The following is a 16,445-nucleotide window of genomic DNA, read 5'->3' on the forward strand; positions in this document are numbered from 1 at the left end:
GCATTGTATCAACGACGAAGATTCCCATCCTTTACACCCAGGATTACGAAGTCTGGGCACATCACTTTGAAGATTATGTCATTGGATCTGAAGACAATGGATATCTTATCTGGGAAGCAATCGTGTCTGGACCATTCGCTCATTCAGCAACGTCTAAAATCATTAAAACTCAGAAAGAGTATAATGATCTTTTGAACGACGTAAAAGATATTGCTCAAGACGAAAAAGATAAGTTTCAGTGCAATATTAAAGCGTTGAGACTAATCAGATTCGCTCTTCAATCGGATACTTTCAGGCTAGTGAGTTCATGCAGCATTGCCAAAGAAATATGGGATAGGCTACGAGAGTTATATTCCACAGACGAAGATCTGGAGCATTCCATTCAGACCCTACTTTTATCTGAGTTTGGAGAATTTAAGCAGAATTCCGAGGAAACTGTTACTCAGACATTCGATCGCTTCAATCATCTTCTCAGTAAGATGATTAAACACGATATTGAAAGGAAGTTGATTGAACAAAAAGTTATGTTTTTGAATGGTCTTAGATCTGAGTGGAGAGCGGTTGTGTCCACTGTTAAAGCTCATGAGCAATTCAAATCTTATTCATTGGCTAAGCTAGTAGGAATTTTGAAATCCCAAGAAAAGGTTGTCTTGCAGGAAAAGAATGTGGTTTCAAGCTTGGGTTCCTTGGCCCTTCTTTCTAAAAGCAAAAGTGTGATGGAAGATGAAGACCTTAACTTAGAAGACTATGACCTTACCTCTGAAGACTATGCAATGATGGTGTCAAATCCAAAGAGGTTTATTAAGAAAAGGTTTCCTACCAATAAGAACCGGAATTGGCAGGGAAGCTATAGTTCTGAAAAGGTGAGGGAGGAACCGAAGGCAGAAGAAGCAAAGAAAGAGCCGAAAGCTGAAGGGGATTCTGGGGTGAACTGCTACTACTGTGGAGGAAAGAACCACTATGCCAAAGACTGTGTCCTAAAGAAAATGGCAGAAAAGGATGAAGAAAAAGATGAAGAAGCTGTGTTGATGAAAATGATGGAAGAGATCAAGAGAAAGAAAACTACTGCTAACCCTTCGATGAATGCTTTAATTGTGCAGGGTTCGGTAGCGGATGATGAGTTCGGTGGCGTGGAAGTCTCGTCAACCGATTCTGAGGATGATGAAGTTAGAAAGCCATCTCATGGAAAGGCTTATGTTACGAAAGGTGAAGGAAGCGGTGGAAAGTGTCTGATGGTGTCGGATGTATCTCAAATAAGGTGATACAACACAGACGGTGGGAATGAAGACAAGAAGGAGCGAGAGGACTTGTGTTTCACAGCAAAACCTCTCAGCGTGCAGTTTAATGAGCTTGATGAATTAATCAAGAAGGTACAATCCATTTTTGTTTCATTCAAAGTCCCACAAAATTCATATGAAAAAGAATTAAAAAATGTAAATTCAAGAATCTCATATCTAGACAGCAGTTTAACTCAAACACGGGTCACCAATTCTAACCTAACTGACCAAATAAGCAGGGTGTCTTCAAAAAGTGAGGAACGGAGGATGTGGATAGAGCTGAAGGAGTCGGAGTTGATCAAATCCAAAGACGAAAACATTTATTTACAAAGAGACAATTTAAAACTTTTGAAACAAAGAAATGTCTTTTGTTTGATTGCTAAGCGTCTTTATTCTAACATCACTCAACTTCATCTTAACTGTGAAATAGGACAGAAAATTCATCGCATGATTTTGCCCTTCCTTGAGTTTAAGGAAGATGAAATCGACGCTGAAACATATAATTGTGAAAGCGTAGTCTCGTCTGAGGATGTAAATCCGACTTATATGTATGGACTAGACAAAATCGAATCTTTCATAAAGTCCAAGGACCATAAGGACATGCTGAAAAACCTTTTGGATGAAAATGATAAATTGAAACTAAGGACCGAAACCATACAAAAGTCTGACTCATTGAATGCCAACTTGAGTTCAGAAACTAAAATTGATGTTGAAAATGCATCTGAGCTTAATGAGGATGATGATACGAGTGAAATTTCTGTAGAGGATGAAGTGGATTGTTCTGAGTTTGTCAAAAGCGAACCCGAAAACCACAAAAATCTTATTTCAGAAAATTCTGTGGAAGTTTGCTCGTCTGTCCCAACAAAAGTCCCCAATCCTTGAAGAAAAGGCTGTTGTATACCAAAAGGTAAGGACGACTCCAAATCAGGTGTATAAGGTCACAGGAGTAACCGAACATTAGACAGCCGAACTCACGGCCATTGTAAATGAAGATAATGCTTATGGTTGTGATGAGTTCTTCTGGTCCGCCCCCATCGACAATGCTGATGAAACCGTTGGTCTGTCAGAACGGACGTCCTGGAAAACCAAAGGCAGATATGTGCCAGAGCCTTTGAACAAGCCTGCTAACTTCGACATACCAAGTACTAGTGGTACAAAAGATGTTCCTAAAGAAAAAGGAGTTCCTGCAAAAGATGTCACTCCTTCAAGCGAAACATCATCAGTACAAAGTGCACCGACTGACAAGAGGCAAAAGCAAAAAGCCAATATCCACCGATAGCCGAAGCAAGTAAAGGATCAGAAGCAGCAAAGGAATCAGAGATACAAGAAAAATCTCTCTGAACGAAAACATTTTTGGCGATCTCAAAACGCCCATTTCTCTTATCATGACAGAAATTCAAAATCAGAGAAAAGTGCTGTTAGGCAGCAAGAAAGTAATAATAACCGAAAGGAAAGGTTTGGTTTAGAAGATCATAACAACCAAAGGGAAAGGTTCGGTTTAGAGAACACCATCTACCGAAAGCATAAGTTCGGTTCCAAGAGCAAAAGCGACCAAAGTTCGAGAATCGGTCCCACAAATGACCAAAAACAAAAGTGTCACTCAGGACCTCAAATCAATAAAACTTCTCAGTCTAACTTCTCTCGTTCTAATTCTTCTAATTCCTCTCAACCTCATTCTAAATCCAATTCTGTTCATACTCAAAATCCAAAATCTTCAACAGATTTGAAAGGAAAATCGAAGGTTTCCTTAGTCAAGACTGATCAAAATCATTCCAAAGTCCAAATGCCTAAACCTGAACCCAAACCGTCTGTAACAAATCTCAACAAAATTAAGGTTTTCACCATTAAAAAGAAAGATGAAACAACTTTAATAAAAAGAACATATCTTGTTGACATCTCTCTTACTATTCATGTTCCTATGAAAGGCTCACGTGGACCCAAGAAACTTTGGGTTCCTAAATCTGCTTAATTTTTGCAGGTTATCAGTGATGAGCAGTTTGACGAAGAATGGTATATTGACAGTGGCTGCTCACATCACATGACAGGAAGGAAGGAAGAGCTGAGGGAATTTCGGTCTCTTTCAAATGGGGGAAACGTCAAGGTTGGGAACAACTCATTCGGCACGATAAAAGGTTATGGAATGATAACAAATGGAGATTTCACGATTAGAAAGGTTGCAAACGTTAAAGGACTACAACACAACCTCATCAGTGTATCTCAGCTCGTTGGAGGTACCGGTCTCAAGGTCTCATTCGACGATGAGGGTTCAGAAATAATAGAGAAGAAAAAAAAAGAGTGATTCTCAAATCGGAGCGCAAAGGCAAAATGTTTCCTCTTAATCTCAAACCTATCAAAGGAAATCCAGCTATCTGCCTTTTGTCCAAAGCACAATCTGACGAAAGCTGGCTGTGGCACCGAAGGCTCTCTCATCTCAACTTCAAGGATATCAACAAACTTGTCACAGGAGGTCATGTTAGAGGTCTTCCGTTACTCAAGTTCGATCGCGAACATTTGTGTGTTGCGTGTGAAATGGGGAAGCAGAGTCGTCAAAGTCACCCATCGATTGTAAACACTAAAGTTGTTGAACCATTAGAGTTAATTCACATTGACTTGTGTGGTCCATCATCTATCGAAAGCATCGGCGGCAGCAAGTATATTCTTGTCATTGTTGATGACTTTTCACGTTTTACATGGGTGTTCTTTCTGAAGCACAAATCTGAAGCAACTCTCAAGCTAAAGATGTTTATCAAGCAGGTTGAAGTGCAGCTGAGGAAAGTCGTTCGCAACACCAGGAGCGACAATGGGCTGGAGTTCAAAAATAAAGAATTCGAAGACTTCTTGGTAGAAAAAGGAACCAGTCACAACTTCTCAGCTCCCTACACCCCTCAACAAAACGGAATTGTCGAAAGACGAAACCGATCTTTGTGTGAGGCGGCCCGAACCATGCTAAGTTTTGCCTCTTTACCTTTATATTTTTGGGCTGATGCTATTGCTGCAGCATGTTTTATGCAGAACAGGTCCTATCTCAATTAATGCTTTAATCTCACTCCTTATGAGATCATCAACAACAGGAAGCCAAATGTCAAATTCTTCCACGTATTCGGCTCACGGTGTTTCATCTTCAATTCTAAAGAACATCGTAACAAGTTTGACGTGAAAGCCGATGAAGGGATATTTCTGGGATACTCTCTCGCATTCAGGGTTTTGAACAAACGTTCGAGGAAGATAGAAGAAACTTATTATGTGACTTTTGATGACAGCTATGTCAAAAAGTTGAAGGCCAGTGAAGACACAGTTGGAGAAATTTTTTCTCAAACAGGCCAAGTCACAGCCTCGATTGCAAATCTGTTTGAGAAGTTTGTTGAGTTATTTGATGAACCAGAGAAGGCTACTCTCTCGGAAGCTAATGCAGCAGACAACAAAGTAGATCATCTGAAGCAACTCATCGAAGATGCTGCCAAGCAAATAAATGAAGGAGAATCAAGTCCAAACGACCCGCCACAACATGGTGCTTCAGTTGAGGGGGAGGATCCACCTTCTTTAACACAACCAGGCTCACATGTTGAGGGGGAGAACTGTTCTTCAGCTGCTCCCGAAAGCCAATCTGCACCCGAAAGTCTTGTGGTACCCGAAAGCTCAAAAACACTCAAAGGTACTGCAACACCCGAAAGCTCAACTCCACCCGAAACTCCTGTAGCTCCGGAAAGTGAAGATACACCTGGAAGCTCATATGTCGAGGGGGAGAATGTCGATATGTTTTATGACGATGATAGTCAATCTGAACTAGAAGAGATGGTAAATGCTGAATTGGATCCATCCTATGATCCAAATTACCCTCCTCTTGTCAAATGGACCAGAGATCATCCTGTTTCACAGGTTGTCGGTAATGTCTCTGAAAAGGTCCTGACCCGATCTCAACTAAAGGCAAAGCAAACTTCCTTATTTTCAAAAGTAGAGTTCTGTATGTTTAACTCCTTCGTCTCAAAAGTTGAACCAAAGACAGTTAACACTGCTCTTGATCACTCCGATTGGGTTCAAGCTATGCAAGACGAACTTAATGAATTCGAAAGAAATAAAGTTTGGCGCCTCATTCCAACTCCTCAAGATGCCTCGGTTGTTGGTTTCAAATGGGTCTTTAGAAATAAGATGGACAAGGAAGGCAATGTGATAAGAAACAAAGCTCGTCTAGTGGTGAAAGGATACTGCCAGGAGGAAGGAATCGATTATGAGGAAACTTTTGCTCCTATGGCTAGGCTGGAATTTGTTCGAATATTTCTTGCCTATGCTGCACACAAGAACTTTGAGGTCTTCCAAATAGACGTAAAGTGCGCGTTTCTAAATGGAGAACTTGAAGAAACGGTGTACGTAGAGCAACCACCTGGATTTGTCAATGAAAAATACCCCAATCATTGTTATATTTTGGACAAAGCGGTATATGGACTGAAACAAGCACCGAGGGCCTGGTATGAAACGCTAACCAAGTTTTTAAAGATGTCCAAATTCAAACAAGGTTCGGTTGACCCAACCTTCTTTCGTAAGAAGGAAGGTAACCACCTTATGATTGTTCAAATCTATGTCGATGATATCATCTTTGGCTCAACGAATCCTAGCTTAACGGCTGAATTCAGAAAGCTGATGGAGACTAAATTTGAAATGAGCTCAATGGGTCCAATTAACTTTTTCCTTGGTTTAAATATTAGACAGGGACCCGAAGGCATCTTTATTAACCAGGAAGCTTACATGGAGACTCTCCTTGCTAAATTTGGCATGGTGGGAGACTCAAAGGTTAAAGTTCCAATGGCGTTCGGCACCAAGCTCACTCCATCCTTGGATAAACCAACAGTCGATATTACGCTATATCGTCAAATGATCGGTTCTTTAATGTACCTTACTGCTAGCAGGCCTGATATAATGTTTTATGTTTGTTATTGTGCTAGATTTCAGGAAGATCCTCGTGAACCTCACATGCTTGCAGTGAAGAACATACTCCGGTATCTCAAGCGAACTACCTCTTTAGGCCTATGGTATCCATCCAACTCAGGCTTCTTCGTTCAAGCCTACTCAGATGCAGACCTTGGAGGTTTTGGACTAGACAGGAAAAGCACCAATGGAGGCTGCCAATTCCTTGACGGGAAGTTGGTTAGTTGGCAATCAAAGAAACAAACCTGTGTATCCCTGTCTACGGCTGAGGCAGAATACATCGCAGCTGCCTCCTGTACTTCTCAAGTGATTTGGATCCAAAGCCAGCTCCGGGACTATGGACTCAATATGAAAAAGATCCCACTATATTGCGACTCTGAAAGTGCAATTAGGATCTGTCATAACCCAGTACAACACTCCAAGACTAAGCACATAGCACTGAGGTATCACTTCATTAAGGATCATGTGGAAGATGAGAACGTCGAAATCCACTTTGTTCGAACCACTGATCAACTGGTTGACATCTTCACCAAAGCTCTTCCTGAAGCATCTTTTAACAAAATACTACAAGGGCTAGGTATGATGGAATCAGAGTCAGTACCAAAAATTACCTCTCAAGCTCAAAAGCAAGAAGCGAAATAGACCGAACGTTCGGGTTCGGGTCTTGTGCTAATGTACCGAAATGAATCGAATGCTCGGGTTTGGTTGCATTATCTGCTTTTCGCTCATCACTCAAAGGTAGTTTCCATGGTTGTAGATCTTATGTATAAATTTTCCAAATTCATTTCTCTTATTGTCAAAGTTATTCTCTTTTTCAAATCTATTTTCTTTGGCAACCGAAATCAACCGAACGTTCGGGTTCGGTTCCAAAATTTTTCTCACCCGAAAATAGACCGAACGCTCGGGTTTGGTTCCAAAGTTTTTCTCAACCGAAATAGACCGAACGCTCGGGTTCGGTTCCCATTTTTTCTTGTGTGTCTTATTTTTTTTCTTTATCAAAAATTCCAAAAATATTTTTTTTTCTTTTCTTTCATAAATTCAAAAACTCCAAAAATATTTTATCAAAAATTCCTTTTCTTGTGGGTATATAATTTCATTAGCTAAGTGACCCTAGAAGCATGCTGCTGTATGTGTCCAAAGCCTCACCTGATTCTGAATAATAGGCCTTACTGACTTGGTATAAACAAACCTTGTCTTCCCAATTAGGCTTTCTTATTTATTCTAATCATGAGCTACCTAACTCTCTTCTCACATGAGATATGGGTTTTCTGCTTGGTCCTATTTTTTTTTTATAGCAGAGGTACTTTGATTTCTTTACACCATCTACATTGCATTTCTCCATCACATTCTCTTCACAAACGTAACCCTTGAGACTCTCAGAAATTACCACTGAGGTTTATGGTTGCACAATTTCTGTGTTTATGATCTTAGCTTCGTGCCACTACGTGCTAAGTGAAACCCAACATTCAAATACCCAAGATGCATTGACGGTGAACAATTAATTTGCTCAAACTTTCACTAATGAATTGACGAACGTACAACATGAAATCTCTATTTTTCTTTTGAGTGATTCCTATGAAATTGTTAACACCCATAACATTTCTTCCCTTGGGATCCAGTTTTAATTTTTGTTGAGATTTTATAAATTTCCTAGCCAAATTAAATTATCTCCAACCTACTTGTCCAACCTAATTGTTCAAGAGACAATTGCCGACATTCTGAAGCGACAAAGTCGGAACAATGAGGCTGACATCAGTGCTCGTGTGGCAAGAGAGGCTAAAGAAGCCGAACGTAAACAGAAGGAAGCCCACAACCTTCTTGAGAGCAGGAAAACTCTTTTTCCTTCCTGGACTCTTGAGAGACTGATTAAGGAGGCCATTGAAACACCAATTATCTTGTGGCTGGAATCGGTGATCTCTTTAGATCGTTCCAATACTATCGACTCACAGTTCGACATGCCACTGACCCGAAAGGCGTTTGTTTTTCATGCCTTTGACAACATTGCAGAGATCCCTCATCCTCATCCACAAGTTGATCGGGACTTAATCAATTTCTATCTGAAGGCTGCTCAACCCCAATATCAGACTTGGAGCGCTCAGATTATTGTCAACGTTCGAGTCTTGAAGCCGTACAGTGAAGGTAACTTCATCAACGTTCGGTTCAAGGTACTTCGGGGATCTGCCAAAACAGAACATGCTATTTCCCTTGCAGATCTTCCCAACCTTAATCCCTATGATTGGATTATATTGCACAACATCCTCCTCACCAACGAAGCTGAATACGGTCCGATCATCGACCATTTCAAGAGGATGCTCGTGTGCTACATCATGGAAGTTGCATTGATGGATTAGGAGATTGCGAGCGTATTTAAGAAGAAACCTACAATATCTCCTGTTGGCTCTGCCAGTGATCTCAACATGATGCAGATGGGGAAGATAGACCCGAAGAGAAACTCTGTCATGTTTACCAGGAACGAAGGACAGAAATGTCTTTTCGCCTTGGCTGACAAACATCTCTATACCACTGCATGTTTGGAACATGTTTTGGGGATCATCCACAGATGCAAGCAGAACACAGCGGATGATATCAAGTACTTTGATGATATGATTCAATGGTACATTCGGTTCAGACAGACTATCCTTGCTCTTATGACACGTCTGTTTGATACTGTAAAGAAGGCTCCTGCTGCTGGCCCAAGCAAGAAGAAGAAGTAGTCTCGCTCCAATTTGACGCAAAGGGGGAGATTGTTGGGTTGTGTTTTGTGTTAAGTATTGCGTCTATTGGGCTCGTTAGCTAGTCCATTTTGTATCTCCGGTATGGGCCTGTCCATCCGTGAGTTTAGTAGGGTTTAGTTTATATATAGGTGCTTGCATGCTCCTAGAAAGTAACGATAGAATAGAACGATCAGAGAATTATTCAGCAAGTTTATTGTTATCGTTCTTGTAACCCTAAAATCCTCTACATCGGAAGTTCTTAGTCGAGCTCTACTGAGGATTGTTTGATCTAATCATTCGACACATCTTGATCTATACTTGTGTTATTTACTGTTTTTACTTCATCGCATTACCTGTTAAGAAGATCTAATCGATCATCAAGTTAATTAATAACTTATCACAGTCAGTTTCCGGACTTCGGTACGATGCCGGGGACATGGTCCTAGTTAGTTCCAGACTTCGGTCTGATGCAATTAGTTCCGGACTTCGGTCCGATGCAGGGGACGGGATCCCAGTCAGTTCCAGACTTCGGTCCGATGCCGTGGGCAATATGTGTTTATATGTTATTGGGATGTTTATACTCTGATGTACTTGACTGTTGTTATAATATTTTTAGATACATTACTTATGATTTTTATATGAGGTTTATTGACTATGGTTTTTATTATTAAATTAAATGAAATTTTCAGATTGTGTTTTTGTACTAGGTCAACCACCATGATGGTGGGAAAATGAGAGGGTTTATTGTACGCTTAGCGTACCTATGGAGTACTCCCCGCGTACTTGCACTGGGTCAGCCCAGATGAGTTGACTCGATTGGGCTGACTCGGCTGGGTTAACTCAGTTGACTTAGTGGGCTTGACCAATTGCCTTCGACTTTGACTTTGACCAATTTTGACCTTGGGGGTATTTTGGGATTTTTATGTAATTGGTCATTGGTGGGATTAGATGCTAGTTAGAGAGCTGAGATACGGAGTCGAGACCTCATCAGCTTAGAGTGTGAGAGGAGGACATGGAGAAGACCGCATTTTGGACTCGTTATGAGCATTAAGAGTTCGTTGTGATGCCATTTGGGTTCACCAATGTGCTTGCTATGTTTATGGATCTGATGAATCGGGTATGCAGGCCGATGCTCGGCCGATCGGTTATTGTGTTTGTTGATGATAACTTGGTGTATTCCAAGACCAGAGAGCAGGATGAGGAGCATATTCGGGAGCTTTTGGGGGTTTTAAGGCGAGAACGGCTTTATGCTAAGTTCTCGAAGTGCAAGTCTTGCTTACGAGATGTCGAATTCCTCGGGCACCTCGTTAAGCAGGATGGGATTGTGGTCGATCCGGCCAAGATCGAGGCTTGGATGAAGTGGGAGGTTCTGAAATCTCCCTCAGAGATCAGAAGTTTCTTGGGTTTGGAGGGGTACTATCAGAGATTCGTTTAGGACTTCTCCAAGATTGTGGTACCCTTCACTCGTATGACGAGGAATAGGGTGGATTTTCTGATGGGGCCCTGAGCAGCAATCGGCATATGAGACTCTTTGGCGGAGGTTATGTGAGGCCCCAATATTGACCCTCCCAAAGGGAGTTGAGGATTTTATGGTATTTTGTGATGAATCCGTTACCGGTTTAGGGGCGGTCCTCATGCAGATAGGACGGTTGATTGCTTATGCTTCACGACAACGTTAGCCGCATGAGTCGTGATCCTACGCCTGATCTAGAGTTCGGGGCAGTGGTGTTTACCCTTAAGATTTGGAATCACTATCTATATGGGTCCGTTGTATGGTCTACATGGATCACAAGAGTTTATGATATATGATGGACCAGCCAAACCTGATCATGAGGTAGTACATGTGGCTGGATGTGGTCAAGGATTATGACTGTGAGATCATTTACCATCCAGGTAAAGAAAATACGGTGGCGAATGCTTTGAGCCTTAAGTCGGCTAGATCTTCGGTTGAGGAGACATGTATAAGGATATCAGTTGATTCTCGGCTTTTGGGTTTGATTAGGGAGGCTTAGGTTGAGGGAGTTCGGAAAGAGAATTGGAAACAAGAGAGGATCAGATGTGAGGTTGACAGATTTGTCACTGATAGTCGAGGGTTATTGACCCGATGTGGTCGGGTCTGGATTCCAGTTTTTGGTGGGGTCAGGAAAATTATGTTAGAGGAGGCTCATAAGTCTCGCTTTTCTATAAACCTGAGAGTCAGCAAGATGTATTTGGATTTGAGATTGATCTATTGGTGGTCGAGAGATGCTTGATCTGTAGGATGGTCAAGGCTGAGCACCAGAGGCCGCATGGCAAGCTGCAGCCCCTAGTGGTTTCCATATGGAAATGGGAGTAGATCACGATGGATTTTATCACCAAGTTGCTAATGAAAGCAAAGGGTTTTGATGATATATGGGTCATTGTAGATCGATTGAGTAAGAGTACCCACTTTTTGGCTATCCGGGAGATTTCATCTGCCGAAAAGTTGGCCGATGTTTATGTCCAGAAGATGGTTGCTCGCCATAGGGTTCCAGTCTCTATTGTTTCCGACCAAGTTGTTCGGTTCACTTCCCTATTTTTGCAGAAGATCCATGGGGAATTAGGCACAAGGTTGCATTTTAGCACTGCTTATCATCCGCAGACCGATGGCCAAAGTGAGTGAATGATACAGACCCTTGAGGATATGTTATAGGCATGTGTTATCGATTTTGGTGGGAGTTAAGATTCCTACCTACCCCTTACAGAGTTCTCCTACAACAACAGTTATCACTCCAGCATTGGTGCTCCGCCTTTTGAGCTCTTGTATGATCATAGATGTCATACCCCAGTTTATTGAGGGGAGGGGGGGGGGGAGGGGTTGGTCATAGGGTTATGGTAAGGACCGAAGTTGTCCTTCAGACCATGAAGCTTATTCATTAGATCAGATAAAGACTACAGACTGCTCAGAATTGGCAGAAAAGCTATGGCGATCGGCACCAATCCGAGTTGGAGTTTTAGGTCAGTGATGTAACAACCTATTTTGATTTTCTACCCATTTGGGATGGTGATCAGGGTTTGGGTATTAGCAGGCTACGGACCCTTGAGGAGTTGAGATTTGGACTCGTTTGGGGGTGGATGATGTAACTTGGATGATCCCGGTATTCAGATTGTGCTTTGGAGCCAAAGGGTATTTTTGGTAATATGCCAGCTCAGGCTTCTATGCAAAATGGATGTTTGTTCGGGATATGGTAAGGCAGGTACGAGTTGATTGAAGCATAGAGCTTCTCGTTACCTTTTCATGGATATAAGGATCGTTGGAATCGGATTTATAATGAGGAAGTTATGTCCTTCGGAGTGCTTAAGTGTTTAAGGGGAAACCCTAGTGTGTGGGGCGTAAGTAGGGAATACGCACAACGTACTGATGCGAAGGGCATTACGCTGGGCGTACAAGGGGTCAAGTGAAAACCCTAATTTGGATGTTGTACCCTATATAAGCACATTAAGTCTTTTTGGATGGCCTCTCTACCAGCCTCCAAGTCTCCAAAATCCTAGAAACCATCCCTTAGTCTCCATGGTGGTGTTTTGATCTCATTATGTTCATTTTGGTGTTTTGGGTCATTTATAAGAAGATGGAGTTTGGTGCAAGTCTGTGGATCAAGGAAGAGCTTGTGGATCTTGATTATATTCTTCATTTCCAGCTTGTTTGAGGTTAAAGGCTTTGATCTTGTTAATTGTTGGCATAGATCTATGTTGTATGAGTTATGGTCCCTTTTTGGCCCTAAAAATGAGATCTAGTGGTTTGGTACCACTCCAGGAGTTATGAGTTGTACCTCTTGGTGTTTATGAGGTTCTAGATGCATAAAGTTTCTCCCTTAGGGTTTAGAATCCCCCATGTATGAGATTGTGCCCATTTGGTGGAAGTATGATGTTATATTTTGAAGTTTGGTTCTTTTGGGGCATGCAAAGTCACCAAGTCAGTGACTTTATGATTCTATAGTCTTGTGTGGACTCAGATATGTGATTTTGACTTTTGGACTTAAGCATTAAGAGCTTAATGTAGATTTTGACTTAATGGATGAGTACGCCAGGCGTACAAGTCTGTACATGCAGTGTACAAGCCAAAAAGTGAGTACACTTAGCGTCTAGCTGAGTACGCCACACGTACTCAGTCAGGTGGGTTTTAACATTTGGGCTTCGTGGTTGGGCTTCCTTTTTGGTCCTGGGTGTTGGAAGTTCTTAATGGGCCATCTGAGTATACGTGTTTTGGACTAGGAAAAATAGGTTGGGCTTTAAGGTAAGGCCCATGTGAGGGGTTTAGGCCTAATTTGGAAAATTGGGCCATATTTGGGCCTTGGTTGATTATTGGGCTTTTGGAACTTTCAGATTGAGAGTTAGGCCTTGGTCTTGGACAAAGGTAGGTTAGGGGTAAAATGGTCTTTTTACTGTGAGTATGGATTTATGGTTATGGATTAGAACCCAAATGTTGATTGGGTGTTATTTTGAGATTGATAGTTTAGGGATCTGTCAGCCAGCAGCCAGAGATCATCTATGTGATTCAGCAGTGCAAGGTGAGTTTTCCTCATTGTACTTATGGGTCGAAGGCACCAAGGCCAGCCCATTGGTTTGATATCCTGATAACTGATATGCTGAGTATGGAATAAATATGCATGTTTATGCTAGTTTTTGATATGCTAGTCTGGCAGATCTTTAGGACTACCTGTGATTCTATCTACAGGATTATCTATATATGTTGTTATTCATAGACATATTGTGTTGGGTTGAGATTATACTACTTCGTGCTGTAGCGAACAAACCCTAGATCATTCTAGATATGAGATGAAGACCAGGTGGTATTCCAGACTCATACTAAGGGCTTAGATGCATTCCAGATATGAGTTGAGGACCAGGTGGTATGCCAGATTCATGCTGAGGGCTCAGATGCATTCCATGTATGAGCTAAGGACCGATTGGTATGTCAGACTCATATTGAGGGCTCGTATGCATTCTGGATACGAGCTGAGGACCGGGTGGTATGCCAAACTCGTACTAAGGGCTTGAGGGTATTGGAGCATTCCAGATATGAGCTGAGGAAATGGCAGGGCATGCCTAACTCATACCGAGGGCTCAGTAGCATTCCACATACAAGTTGAGGACTAGTTGGTAGGACAGACTCGTACTGAGGGTTGAACATTTGTATGCTAGTCTGATGACTAATTGGACTAGGAGCAAGCCATACATAAGCTGTGGGCCCCAAGGGTATTCTAGAGTTATGTTGTGGGCTCAGGAGCAAGCCATATATCAGCTGTGGGCCTGATTGGCAAGCCAGAGTCATACTGTAGGCTCAGGGGTAATCCAGTCTTTAGTTGTGGACCCAATGCATGTTGTTATTTGTATATGTTATCTGTTTGTATGATTGGTACTTTGGGGGAAACTCGCTAAGCTTTATGCTTACAATTTTGGTTTATGGTTTCAAGTACTTCAGAGAATCGTGGCAAGGCGAAGGTGGGACCATACACATCCTGATTTTATCTCATTGATCTTGGGAGACACCGATTCCTAAATGATGTTTTAGAAACACTAATTTTGTAAACATTTTTATTAATGAAAGAGTCGGTTTCAAAAGTTTAAAACTGTTGAAAATTTTGGGATGTTACAAGTTGGTACCAGAGCCTTGGTTTGAGTGAATTAGAGGAACACTCATGTGAATCTAGTCTCAAACTAAGGAAAAAGATTTTTTTTCAAACAATTTCCAAATTATTTTCAAAGTAATCTAGGAGTATGCGATGTGTACGATCAGCTGGAGCCAATAATTAGACCCCAAATTACCACACTGTTATTTGATCTTGTGATATGTTAGAGCGGCATGCTAGTGATAGGCTAGAGGTCTTCAGAATTTGCATGATAGAATTGTCTAATTATATGATGCCTGATAGCTCAGGGTTCTTCTTATATGAAATTGACATCTCCTTGCAGTTGATGCCCTTGGAGCGGTCCCCGGAGTCCCGAGCCCGATTCAACCCTACACCAATGGTCTCACATGACTAAGGTGAGTTGTTGACCCCAATTTCACAATTTGAAATGTTTACGTGGGGGGGGGGGGGATACATGCTTATCAAACTACTTTATCAAAAGAAATTTATATCTATAAATATCAATCGTTTTATAAAGCTTAAAACCTTAGGATAATGTAGCTATATATACTATGTCTAGTTGTAAGCTATGATATTATGCCTAAGAGTTAAGATGTCCAATAGTCTACGAAGAGATATTACCTAGATGTTATAATGACCAATTCCCTACGATAACATAGTACCTAAAAATAATGATGGTCTTTATAGGTATATGCACTGTACCTAATAGATATATTGTCCAAATATCCAAATATCAAATCAACCAAAATTAGGGTATGTATGACAAATAATATATATATATATATATATATATATATATATAAATATATATATATATATATATATATATATATATATATACACACACTAGACAATTATGATATCTAAAAGATATAATTATCAAATATAAAATTAAGAGGGTTTATATTATGATAGTTATAGGAAATCACTAAGTAAGAAAGATAAAAGATAGAAGTTCTAAGGTTAATGCGTTAGTGAGTTGTTAATATTCATCCTTAGCCTGATTAAATTCGACTACCCAGAACCTGTAATCATTAATCTTGCGAGAGCTAGAAAAATATGTATAGATCTATACTGGGATTGAAACTACCACTTACGATTGCTAGCTACAATACCAACATGATAACTTTCTTATTATTCAATATTCGACATCCGATGAAGCGTGGTGGCAGGAAAATCACTTGTCAAAAAACGTCGATTATGGGGGCTCATTCTAATGCATTACAACCACCTTAGAGAGCCGACTACCAAGATGGGCACCTTAAAGTGGTAGATAAAATACGTTAGGATTAGTAAAATATCCTAAAAAATAAGAAATTAGGATTAATAAGATATCTTAAAAGATAATAAAATATGATCGTTAAATATCCTAAAATATAGTTAATTAGGATTAGTAGTATCCTATAAAAATAGTAAGCTAGGGTTGATAAAATATCTTCAGAAAATTTTTAAAAAAAAAAGATTATTAATTTAATACAACCAAATAAAGCAAGAAACTATAAAAACATGTGCACTCACCAACATTATGTTGACATTTTCAAAAATACATCTATTCTCAGGGAGATGAGTGAGGAGAATAGTAATGCAAAGGAGGATGTCTTCAAGGAAGCTTGTTCGAGTTTATTTCTGTCTATTTGTTATTTCTAGTTATGTTCATGATGTGTGCTTGACATTTTAAACAATGTAATCCCAAATAAATTATAATAAACAAAAGTATGGTTTGTATATATATATATATATATATATATATATATGCCTTGATCCAATCCTACGTCGCACATTCCGACGTTTCCACCGCCGGACGGGGTTGTGACAATCAATTTTCCTAATTGAAATGTCATAAAACTAGGCTTGTAAATGAACGAAATGAACACGAACAAATGGTTGTTCATGTTAGTTCATCTAAATTAGTTAACAAACTAACG

Source organism: Lactuca serriola, chromosome 3, assembly GCF_051521515.1.
Source record: "Lactuca serriola cultivar US96UC23 chromosome 3, Lser_US96UC23_V15, whole genome shotgun sequence".
Lineage (NCBI taxonomy): Eukaryota > Viridiplantae > Streptophyta > Magnoliopsida > Asterales > Asteraceae > Lactuca > Lactuca serriola.